This window comes from Erythrolamprus reginae, chromosome 5 (assembly GCF_031021105.1).
Source record: "Erythrolamprus reginae isolate rEryReg1 chromosome 5, rEryReg1.hap1, whole genome shotgun sequence".
In the NCBI taxonomy this organism is placed as follows: Eukaryota; Metazoa; Chordata; class Lepidosauria; order Squamata; family Dipsadidae; genus Erythrolamprus; species Erythrolamprus reginae.
In genome coordinates this window covers 16450480-16463996 of record NC_091954.1, presented here as the reverse complement: position 1 = coordinate 16463996, position 13517 = coordinate 16450480, and positions in this window count along the sequence as shown.

The window sequence follows — 13517 nt, the reverse complement described above, 5'->3', positions numbered from 1 at the left end:
AGTTTAAATCTGTTGTGTGCTCTTGTGTTGTTGTGGTTAAAACTGAAGTAGTCTCCGACAGACAGGACGTTGCAGCATATGATCTTGTGGGCAATACTTAGATCTTGTTTAAGGCGTCTTAGTTCTAAACTTTCTAGGCCCAGGTTTGAAAGTCTAGTCTCGTAGGGTATTCTATTTCGAGTGGAGGAGTGAAGGGCTCTTCTGGTGAAGTATCTTTGGACATTTTCAAGGGTGTTGATGTCTGAGATGCGATATGGGTTCCAAACAGATGAGCTGTATTCGAGGATGGGTCTGGCAAAAGTTTTGTCAGCTCTGGTAAGTAGTGTGAGATTGCTAGAGCAGAAGCTACGTAGGATTAGGTTATCGTTTTTTTACTCCTACATTGTTTACTTCATTTTATTATTTACGTTGTTTGAACCATTCTAAAGGTTGAAATTCCCATGAAGGAAAACAATACGTCAAATCTGATGTAGCCTGGTTGAACTAGTTTGTTATCTCTTGAGCTCTGATTGGATCCAGCTGATAGTTTGTCATGGATCATTATTACCCTGTAGTGATGCATGAATCTGAGCATCCCAATTGTGCTATGAACTACTGTTGTGTATATACACTCATAGAAACATAGAAACATAGAAGACTGATGGCAGAAAAATACCACATGATCCATCTAGTCTGCCCTTATACTATTTTCTGTATTTTATCTTACAATGGAGATATGTTTATCCCAGGCATGTTTAAATTCAGTTACTGTGGATTTATCTACCACGTCTGCTGGAAGTTTGTTCCAAGTATCTACTATACTTTCAGTAAAATAATATTTTATCATGTTGCTTTTGATCTTTCCCCCAACTAACTTCAGATTATGTCCCCTTGTTCTTGTGTTCACTTTCCTATTAAAAACACTTCTCCTGGACCTTATTTAACCCTTTAACATATTTAAATGTTTCAATCATGTCCCCTCTTTTCCTTCTGTCCTCCAGACTATACAGATTGAGTTCATTAAGTCTTTCCTGATACGTTTTATGCTTAAGAGCTTCCACTCCCAGAGCTATCACCCCTGAAGGTAGGTCACAAATAAGCAATATATTCCACGGAAAGAAATGACAACCATCCCAATGTTTATTTTATTTCATGGACTAGTATATGGTCTACTTCCTCAATTCTGAGCAGTTATAATGGTCTAACGTGACTGTATGCCATTAAACCATTAAACATCATCAATACTGTATACTGCATGCTATTCTGTCTCTCCCACTAAATAGATTTTCCAGTTAAATGACACTTCCATTAAAGGTCTCTCTGAAAGAGGGCAATTTTGACTACCTTTGGAAATATCAGCAGGGAAAACCCATTCTAATTTTCTAACCCCCACGGCGTCCTGAGCAGGCAAATTCTACCAGGAATTTGGAAATGATCCTGAAAGCACTGTAGTTAACCATAGAAATAGCCTTGGAGAAGGAATGCCATGGCAATTAGCAAAAATAATTTAAGTCTGGGCAGGAAACAAATCTCAGAAAAAAAATAATTCTCTTTAAAAGGTGGAAGGAAAACACTGTCCGACTTTTAATAGTTTATTTTTATTGTCTATATTAAATGTTTCCTGTTCTGTCGGGCTCTCTGGTAGACTTCTCCCAAAAATTCACAGGTACAAATTTCAGACACACAAACATTTGAAAATTCAAAACAATGATCTTTATAATGAAAAGTCACTTAAACCAAGCCCTCTTTTGGTATAGCAAAGAGCACTTTGTCTCCAAACAAACTGGTAATTTGTACAAGTCCCTTATCAGTTCTGTGATACTTAGCTTGCAGCTGTGAGGCAATTCACAGTCCTTCTTCTTTCACAAAGTGAAACACACTTTGCTCTGGTTTAGTTTCAAAGCGGGGAGAAATCAGCACACAAAAGGTCAAAGTCAGTAAAGCAGTCACGAAACACAACGATCAGATAATCCTCCACAATGGCCAAACCCACAGGCTGCTCTTTATAGCAGCCTCACTAATTACCACAGCCCCACCCAACCACAGGTGGCCTCATTTTCTTTGATAATAATTTCTCAGTTGTTGTTGCCTATGCATCGCTCTCCGCATGCGTGGCTGTATCATTAACTCTTGTTCTGAATCCAAGGAGGAGCTAGATAATTGATCTCCTTCTGAGCTGTCTGCCCCACTCTCCTCCTCCCTGTCACTCATGTCTTCTTGGTCAGAGGAGCCTTCATCAGCAGATTCCACCGGGGGCAAAACAGGCCTGCGGCATGTGGATGTCTCCCCCACATCCACAGTCCTTGGGGCAGGAGCTGGGCCAGAGCTCACCACAGCACTTCCTTCTTATAGAAAAGCAGTTTCCTAACCAGAGAAATTTTCAGCAGGGTGGACTTTTAACTCCCACAATTCCACAGCCAGCAATTATCATTGATGAGAATTCAGGGAAGTGGAATCCACACTCATATCTATAAAATTCAAGTGAACCGCAGTGGGTTCTAATGTAGCTCGCCATTGATTTGCTTCCTCCCGTGCCATGTGGCCATGCCAAAACCATGATGCTGGTGCATGCGCAGTGATGGAAACTCTGTTTCTGTGCATGCACATAAGAAAAAAAATCAGATTTTTTTTTTTACAAAAATCCCTCCAAAAATATTTTTTTTTAAAAAAATGGTGGCATCCATGGACGGGCATCAACTGAATTGGATCTGTGATGTCACCAGCGGTTTGCTACTAGTTTCATCACCTGGTCCAAAGCAAAGTGGGAGGAACCCACCTCTGAAGTGAACTTTGTGGCATCTACTTTCTGATCTGGACTGCCTCAAAGTGCTGACAAATACTAAAGATTTGAGACATAAAGAACTTTTTTTTAAAAAAAATTTTTTTTATTGTTTTTCAAAAAGACAAACAGAGACATACAACATTGAGCATTTAAGGAGCTGCCATTGCTCCGCTTATCGTAGAAGTCTAACTAATACAAAAATATTAAAAACCCTAACTGTTTTCAGATCAATACAAAAATACCACACACGTAAGTTACATTCTTTTTAAGTTTAACTCTATGGGTTTTTTAAATATTAATCCTATTAATTAAATTAATTAAATATCTATTAAGATATTGTATACTTATACAAAAGGAAAAACAAAGTGTTAGTGATATAGAATAAAAAAAGAAAGTTAAACACTTCTAACTTTATTATACTATACAGTATACTATTTCATTCTATCTTATAATTCTTCAAATAGTTATATATTCTTGTTTATTTAATTTTTAATACTATTTTTAAGATTCCACCAATCATATACTTTGTCCCATATTTTGTAGAATTCTGTTTCAGTTTGATTATTCAAACGTTTTGTCATCATATCTAATTCTGCACATTCTATAATTTTTTTAAATATTTCAACATCTTTTGGTATTAAAAAAAAAAGAGACATAAAGGACTTTATAGACCTTGCACCAGCACCTTGAAATGGATCCAGAAGTAAATAGTAATCAATGCAGCTCCCATAAAATTATTGTCATTCTGCCATACAGTTACTGACTGGTAAACATATGGCAGACTGAATATGATAGCAGATGGAACTTTAAATCATCTTCAAGGGCAGTCCCATATAATATGAATTATAGCAGTCCATGCATGAATATTCTGCCAGAAAACAAATAAAAATGCACAAGTAGAAAATATTATCATATTAACATCTGGACATACTCTTTGTGGAAAAACAAAGTTCTATTTAGTCAGCATGCACAAGACTGGAGCATGGATCTCATGATGCTTGTGAAGTCTTTTTCTTTATTTTTTTTTGCAAAATTACAATTTAAAGAAAAAATAATGATACCAAGGAGGCACAGCTTCAGCAATATTTCAGATGGTTATGCAATGCAGGTAAATAATAGATTTAATGGGATAGATTAGATAAACAGCATGTTTGAAGAACACTGGATAGAAATTTGTGACATCATTGCAGCAAACAAAGCAAACAAAATGCAAACAGCAAAAAAAAAAAGAATAAATGACTGTTGATAATTACAGAAAAACAGCTAAGGACAAAAGACACTGAAGAAAAGTTGTCCAATAAATTAGCTTAGCTCAGAGAACAATGAAGAAGAGTTCTATCTAAGTGAGGAATGGGAAGAATACAAGCAGATACTGGCAGGCAGTCCTGGCACAATGATGTCTGTTGGGCCTGAAAGAGTTGGAAGCAATTGAGTGACTGAACAACAGAAGCCCACAGGTATTTGATGAAGTATATCCCATATATCCCTTCTCTGCCCATCACTGTCATCATCACTAAGAATTTGCTGTCCTTTCATCGAAACATCAATCCTAGACGCAGTCAGTTTGACAAACATAATAATATGGCTGGTCCCAAACACTGCAATGTAAAGTATAGAAAATAAAGGGCAATGATGGTTGGCTGCTGTTGTGGTTAGCTCTGGCCCAGCTCCTGCCCCAAGGAATGTGCAGGTGGATGTGGGGGAAACATCCACATGCCGCAGGCCTGTTTTGCTCCTGATGGAATCTGCCAATGAAGCCTCCTCTGACCAAGAAAGCGTGAGTGACAGGGAGGAGGGGAGTTTGGCAGACAGTCCAGGAGGAGATCAATCATCTGTATCATCTTTGGATTCTGAACAAGAATTAATGACACATCCACGCATGCGTAGAGTGATGCATAGGAGACAACAACTGAAGGATTATTACAAGAGAAAATGAGGCCACCTGTGGTTGGGTGGGGCTGCTGTAATTAGTACTACAGATAAAAAGAACAGCGTGCTAGTTTAGCATTGTGACAGTTTATCTGATTCATTGTTTCATCAAGATCGTGGTTTGTGTGCTGTTCAAGATTGTGTGTGGACTCTCTGGACTTTAGAATTGGACTCAATTTCCCAGTTATTGGGTGAGCAATTGGATTGCATTTAACCTGTGCCTTGTGTGTACCAGAAAATCCCTTTGACATTTAAAAAGGGAGCTTTTTCTGTTTTTCTGTTGATAAAAACTTTTGGGTTTTCTTTTTATCGTGTGGTGTGTGTCTTCCTGGATTAATTACTCTGTAATTATGGGCGGTTGAAACACACCGGCAGAACAGCTGCCAATAAGCCCTCCATAAATTTTACATCTAATTAAACATAAAGACAATTGCATTGCCCCGCCTTGCCCCGCCTTGCCTTGCCCTGTCCTGTTCACTTAATCTTTACATCCATGTATTCTTCCTGATAAAGGAGAGCCCAGTCAAGTGGAATACCATTGCAGCAGATCAATTGCCCTGGTAGTGAACCCAGATAAATATACAAATCCAGGATTCAAAGTCAGATGCAATTCTACTTCCTCTGAAATCTAGGATGTTGTCTCATTTGTTTAATAACTCCCTTCAAAACTAATTCAACAAAGCAACAGAAATAATCACACTAAAAGCACATTTAAGTCAATATTCAGAACGATTTTTAAGAGGAAAAATGGAATTAATGATGGAAAGTGGAGCATTGCTGCAAATGAGACTTTGGTGCGTGTGAAGGGAGACTTTCATAGCCTTAAGTCTGCTAGATCTGAGATTTGTGTCACGTGGATTTTTCTGTCTGATAACACCAAGGTTAATGTAGATTTTCAAAAATTGTTATGTCAAATGTGCCACTTTGAGAATTTGAAATCAATACATTATTGCCAAAATGTGGGAACTTGTATTGACATTTGAACAGAAGTGAAAAACTGTATAATAATGGTTAACTATATAAATGGAACAATTCAAAAATAAGTAGTTGAAAGGATTCAAATTATGTTCTAAAAGTAATGTTTATAAAATGAGGCACCATTTGTCACAGGAGAAATTGTCTAGAATGTATAAAACTCCTTTGAATTTATATTGCAAATGTCAACTACAGGTCACTTAGTCCAAACCCCTGGCTTGCTATCTGCCTCTACCTAGGATCGAACTCACAACCTCCTGATTGCAAGGTAAGAGATCATGATCATGTTTGGTGGATGTCTAAAAATCCAGATTTTTTTCGTTGTTGTTAGTTGGGTGACCTTGTTTTATTTATTATTATTATTTATCGGATTTGTATGCCGCCCCTCTCCGCAGACTCGGGGCGGCTAACAACAGTGATAAAAAACAGCCTTTAACAATCCAATACTACACAACTAAAAAAACCCTTATTATAAAAGCAAACATACATACAAACATACCATGCGTAAATTGTAAGGCCTAGGGGGAAAGAATATCTCAGTTCCCCCATGCCTGATGGCAGAGGTGGGTTTTAAGAAGCTTACGAAAGGCAAGGAGGGTGGGGGCAATTCTAATCTCTGGGGGGAGTTGGTTCCAAAGGGGCGGGGCCGCCACAGAGAAGACTCTTCCCCTTGTTTGGTGATAGGTCCTGAAGATTCTGGAATATGATCGCACACACCACATGGTATTAGTTTAAAGTCATTCTAATAAGTTGGGCCAGTCTGTTTCCAAGGACATTCTTCCCAGTCTTGGTGAGGTGTACTTTCCCTTGCTAGAAGCCCGTCCTGGAGAAAGTAAAGTCCATGATCGAAGAATCCAAAGTTTCTTTGGCAACACCAACCTTTTAGCCAGTGGTTCAATTGCAGATTTTTTTGCTCTCTTGCAGGTAGCATGGATGAAAAACTACCTGTGCACCTATGTCTTTGATTTTGTTGCCCAGCTGGTCGTAGTCCCTTATTGTTGTTTTCAGATGTTTTCCTGTATCATTTGTTCCCACATGGAATACTAATACTGAGTAGTAGTCAGTGAGTTTTATTATCTTGGTTATTCTTTCTGTTATGTCAGAAATGTTGACTCCAAGCATACCTCTCTGGATTGATTGTCCAGCCTGCAAATGGCAGGTTCAGTTCCCTTGAGAATTGAGTCCCCTGTTACGATTACTCTCCTTTGTTTTTCTTTGGCTGAGGTTGTTTGCTAAGTTCTTTTTTGTCATGGTGGTATCTGGTGGTGCTGTTTTATTGAAGATTCTTGTTGATGCTTCTTCATCAGGTGCTTTATTTATTTATTATTTATTTATTTATTTTATTTATTGGGTTTGTATGCCGCCCCTCTCTGTGGACTCCGGGCGGCTAACAACAGTGATAAAAACAGCATGTAACAATCCAACACTAAAACAACTAAAAAACCCTTATTTATAAAACCAAACATACATACAAACATACCACGCATAAATTGTAGAGGCCTAGGGGGAAAGAATATCTCAGTTCCCCCATGCCTGACGGCAGAGGTGGGTTTTAAGGAGCTTACGAAAGGCGAGGAGGGTGGGGGCAATTCTAATCTCTGGGGGGAGTTGGTTTCAGAGGGCTGGGGCCACCACAGAGAAGGCTCTTCCCCTGGGTCCCGCCAAACGCCAACTCTGTGGGACCTAACTGGTCGCTGGGATTCGTGCGGCAGAAGGCGGTCCCGGAGATAATCTGGTCCAGTGCCATGAAGGGCTTTATAGGTCATAACCAACACTTTGAATTGTGACCGGAAACTGATCGGCAACCAATGCAGACTGCGGAGTGTTGGTGTGACATGGGCTTGTTTATTTTCTTCTATTTGGAGTCCATGGTAGTGGTTGCTTGTAGCTAATGGAATTGGATGTGGGTTAGTTGCTTTTGACATATGTTTGGTGTTTGTTTTGTGCTTTTTTCTGTGGGTGACATATGTCCAGCTGTTTTCATCCTCTGGGAGATTGATTCTGTTTTGCTCTTCTGAGGCGTTGGTTCTGCTAGGAGTTTGTTGGTCTTTCTCATTTTGATCTTTGTGTTTCAGAGTTTTTAGGTTTTTCTCTAGGTTTTCTATTTTTTCCTCACGTAGTTGGATTAATTTACATTTGTTGCATGTAAAGTTTAGGAGGTTTGAGGGCAGAAGTGTGTACATAGAACACAATCTGCAAATCAACGTGGAGTCAGTTCCTTCCTCGTCCTTGTGTGTGGTGGGTTTGTCTTCCATGTGTGGTTGGTATGTCTTCTGTGTGTGTTACCTTGCATGTGTGTGGTTGGTTGCAAGGTGGGTGTGGGAGAGTAGAATGATGGAAGTTGTGCTTTTAGTTTGTTAGGTTCTTTTGTAGGGTGTGCATAGGTATTTTGCAAGATGAGTGTGGAAATGTGGTGGGAGAGTTGTATCCTAGTTGAGTGGGGTTGAGAGTCTAGTTATCTGATTATTTATTTATTTTATTTATTTATTTATTAAATTTGTATGCCGCCCCTCTCCGTAGACTCGGGGCGGCTCACAGCAGCAATAGAAAAACAATGTACAATACAAATCTAGTAATTAAAACTAAAAACCCATAATTTAAAAAGCATGCGCACAACATACCATACATAAACAATATAGGCCTGTTGAAGTTATCTCAGTTCCCCCATGCCTGATGGCAGAGGTGGGTTTTAAGGAGTTTACGAAAGGCAAGGAGGGTGGGGGCAGTTCTAATCTCAGGGGGGAGCTGGTTCCAGAGAGTTGGGGCCGCCACAGAGAAGGCTCTTCCCCTGGGACCCACCAAACGACATTGTTTAGTCGACAGGACCCAGAGAAGGCCAACTCTGTGGGACCTAATCGGTCGCTGGGATTTGTGCGGCAGAAGGCGGTCCCGGAGATTAGCCACTACCTTCTTCCTTCTTTTCTTACTCCAACTCACAGTTCTCAGCCAGTTCCTCTTTCCCCAGCCTCTGTAAATTCAAACTGATTGGAGGATGGATTTTTTCCACCTTTCTCCTCCTATTCTTACTCAAACTGGATCACTATTTAAGTATGAGCCAGCAATGTTCTGAGCAGGGATAGTTTCCACCTTCTCTACTGGTTCATAAATGTGAGTGTGCATGCTTGGCCCATATGCACTTTGGCATATGCACACAGTCACCTGGGCATGCACTTTAGTCGTGAGCCTTCTGCGCATGTGCCTGGCCTCAAAAAGTGCACAAATAAGATATCATAAAGCTGGAGTGGGTGGGTGGGGAGCCCCCCCTATTTCTACTACCAGTTTGGGCGAACAGGATCAAACTGGCTGAATACCACCTCTGGTGCTAAAGTTGCCTTAAAGCCAATAAATTGGAATCACTGTAAATAGATATATTGCTCTTGAGTTAAAATGGTATATACCAGGGACAGGCAAAGTTGTCTCTTCTATGACTTATGGACTTCAACTCCCAGAATTCCTGAGCCAATCATGCTAGCTCAGGAATTCTGGGAGTTGAAGTCTACATGTCATAGAAGAGCCAACTATGCCTACCCCTATTCTAGACCAAGGGTAGGTAAAGTTGGTTCTTCTATGACATGTGGACTTCAACTCCCAGAATTCCTGAGCTACCATGGTAAGCCGGCATTGCCTGGGTATTTATTTATATTTATTTACACATAAACTAGCACCTCTAGGAGTGACTTACCCCCACAGTGTTTTTTCCCAGAGGGTCAGTCATTTGTGTACCAAGTTTGGTTATAATTGCTCAAGGCATTCCAGAGTTGTGCTGGAACACACACACAAAGATAGATAGATAGATAGATAGATAGATAGATAGATAGATAGATGGATGGATGGATGGATGGATGGATGGATGGATGGATGGATGGATGGATGGATGGATGGATGGATGGATGGATAGATGGAGAGATGGAGAGATGGAGAGATGGAGAGATGGAGAGATGGAGAGATGGAGAGATGGAGAGATGGAGAGATGGAGAGATAGAGAGATAGAGAGATAGAGAGATAGAGAGATAGAGAGACAGTGACAGAGACAGAGACAGACAGACAGACAGACAGATAGACAGACACACTTATATTTATATACCGTATTTTTCAGAGTATAAGATGGATTGGAATATAAGATGCACCTTAGTTTTGGGGGAGGAAAATGGGGAAAAGAATCTGCTTACCAGGTATTCATCTGGCTAGGATCCTTAATCTGGTCAGCTTCAGCATATTATTTTATCCCCTGGTTAAGAGCTTAAAAATTTAATCTGAGAGAGTAACAATGAAAGAGCTTGCAAGCTAGTAAGAGCTGGGAACATCGTTAGCATCTGGAAATAAACAGTCTGAGCAAGTAGAGCAATGGAAAAAAACCTGCAAAGGCTTAGGGCTTGGAAAACATTCTTCTTCGCAGAGCGTAACAGTAAAAGAGCTTGCAAACTGGTAAGAATTGGGGACATCATTAGCACCTGGCTAGGGCTGGAAAGAAACATTTGGAGCAAGTTAGACCAATGGGCGAAAAAACCTTCAAAGACTTAGGGCTTGGAAAACATTCTTCATAGAGAGTAACGATGAAAGAGCTTGGGTACATTAATAGCACCAGGTTAGGGCTTGAAAGAAATATCTGTAGCAAGTAAAAAAAAACCCCTACAAAGACAGAGTTTGGAATACATTCTTGGCAGAGAGAAACAATGAAAGAGCTTGCAAGCTGGTAAGAGCTGGGAACATCATTAGCACCTGGTTAGGGCTGGAAAGAAACTTACTCAGAGCAAGTTAGAGAAATGGGGAAAAAAAAAACCTGCAAAGACTTAGGGCTTGGAAAACATTTTTTAGCAGAGAGAAACAATGAAAGACCCTGCAAGGTAAGAGCTAGGAAGATCGTTAGCAGCTAGTTAGGGCTGGGGAGGAAAAAAAACCCCTACATTCAGAGTATAAGACACACCCTAATTACCAGCCTCTTTTAGGGAGGAAAAAGGAGCCTCTTATACATCAGGAAATACGGTATATAAGAGTCACCTTTTACATAGTTTGGTTTTAGCTAACAGCTGAAATGTTGTCAGAGGAAGGATCCATTCTTTTAGAGATCTGCTTGAAATTGAATGTGCCCACTCCTCCAATTGAAATGATTTAATAGCTGAGTCACCCCACTGAATTGGTATTGCAGATCGATAACTCTTTATATGGAAAATGAAATGTCATCCCACTCAAATCTACCATTATACTCAAAGCAATCTCTGGATAAAACACATATCTCATTTAAAATTGATCATTTTCAAGCTAATTCTTGCTGGATAAAAATCCCCCATTCCTTTTAAATATTTTAGAGTTTCAGGGAACATGTTGAGCAATTCAGTAAATGTTAAAGATATATATGTGTGTGTGATCCACAGAAAAAAACCATATAGCCCCTCCCTGGTACGAAGCTGAAGGGATCAGATCCTGTGGCCTAGAGGTTAATTCTCTGCCTTACAAGGCAGAAGCCCCAGGATCAAATCCCAGTAAGGGTATGGTTAGTTGATGAGACCAGAACAAGGCCGAAATAGCGCTATCCTAGTCTCCCTTAATTTTAAAAATTCAGCAAAAACATGTGATACACACAAAATATAGTTTGTTGGCTATGAATAAATTAACTGCCTTGAAATGGCCCTGGGTTGGGCCTAGAGGCCAAAAGGAGCTGTGAGGTTCCTTCAATATACCAGGGTGATCCAACAGAAAAAAACATATAGCCCCTCCCTGGTACAAAGCTGAAGGGATCAGATCCTGTGGCCTAGAGGTTAATTTTCTGCCTTACAAGGAAATCCCAGTAAGGGTATGACTAGCTGATGAGGCCAAAATAAGGCCGAAATAGATCTATCCTAGTCTCCCTTAATTTTCAAATTCAGCAAAAAAAAAATGTGACACATATAGATAGAATTGTCGGCTATCAATAAAATTAACTGCCTTGGAAATGGCCCTGGGTTGGGCTGAGAGGCAAAAAAAGGAGCTGTGATGTTCCTTCAATACACCAGGGTGATTCAACACAAAAATATGTAACCTTTCCCTGGTGCAGAGCTGAAGGGATTGGATACTATAGCCTAGAGGTTAATTCTCTGCCTTACAAGGCAAAGGTTGAAGGTTCAAGTCCCAGTGAGGGTATGGCTAGCTGATGAGGTCAAAATAAGGCCGAAATAGATCTATCCTAGTCTACCTTAATTTTCAAATTCACCAAAAAAAACATGTCTCACACACACACATATTGTTACGCACACACATAGCAGTATTTCGGCCTTGTTCTAGCTAGCCATACCCTCATTTGGATTTGATCCTGCAGTTTCTGCCTTGTAAGGCAGAGAATTAACCTCTAGGCTACAGGATCTGATCCTTTCAGCTTTGTACCAGGGAAGGGTTATATGTTCTTTCTGTTGGATTTATGTAATAATAATAATAATAATAATAATAATAATAATAATAATTATTATTATTATTATTATTATTATTATTATTAATTAGATTTGTATGTCACTACTCTCCAAAGACTATATATATGTATATTTATATGTATATGAAGGTCTTGTCATATTCGGGCAATGCCGTCCTATTTAGCCATGTTTTGGAGGCCGGGTGCATGCATAGAAGGTGCATGTGTGCATGCACCCATTTGGGAACTGGAAGGGAACATAAGTGAATGCCATCTCTCTAGGGAACGGGTTATTTAGGCAATGACCAAAATAAAGGAATTCTATTCCTGTTTTTCTTTCTTTTCATTAAATTCAGGAAGTAAGTCAGAAGCTCCAGAAATATCTGTAGTTTCCTGCCACTGTAAAATGTTTCCTATAAGACATATAATCTCTTGAGCTGATTCTTGGAGCTGGCTGAAACCTAGCTGAAACATTCCAAATATTCAACATGACTGATAGCTGATAAAAAAAATCTTCATTATATAATCAAGATGAAGCCAGACACCCATTAAAAGAAACCATCTGAGCCAGAAAAAAGTACACTGACATATAATTTGCTGAGTCAGTTGTTCCACTCTGTACTGTCATAATAACACTGACTGTGTCCAGGTATCGTTCTTGTAACTTAAATATAGAAAGACAATGCTTAGTAGATTTACTCAATGTTGTTTTCCAGGCTACAAACATTGCTCACAAGCCAGGAAACAACTATCAATTACTCTCCCTAATGTAGGATAGAGTAGAATGAATTGGAAAGTTGAGTCTAGCTACCTAGGATCAGTTGTAGACCTGGATGACTTCCATCCATACCCCCCCACTAGCACCAGGTGCTAGTGAGACTGTCCTTGGTTCCCAGGAGAAAGAATGTAATTTTGGCTATATGTTTCCCCAGCTATCTCTACTTCCTCCTCCCTTTCCCACAGCTCTATCTATTCTCATTGTGGCAACCCTGAAGATGTTCCAAGATGGCTCCAGGGTTGACAGAGAGAAAAAAAGGGAATGAGCTTCACCCTCAGCTGGTGCTGCAAAGGCCACAGTGAGCTTGGTTGTGTCTTATTGTTGTGGTTGGCTCTGGCCCAGCTCCTGCCCCAGGGAATGTGGAGGTGGATGCAGGGGAAACTTCAACATGTCACAGGCCTGTGTTATTGCCGACAGAGTCAGTTCAGAGTTTAGTTTCCTCGGATGAAGAAGAAGGTGGGAGTGACTCGGCAGAGGGGGGATTGGCACACAGCCCAGGCAGTCAATCTCTCTTATCTTCCATTGATTCGGATGAAGACGTTTTGGATCCATGCAAGCCCAGAATTATGCATAGAAGAGATCAAGTAAGGACATATTACAGGAGATAAGAGCGGCCACCTGTGTTTGGGTAATTAGGGCTGCTGCTATAAATAGCAGTATATGGGTTTGGCCATTGTCGAAGAGTATCTGATCGC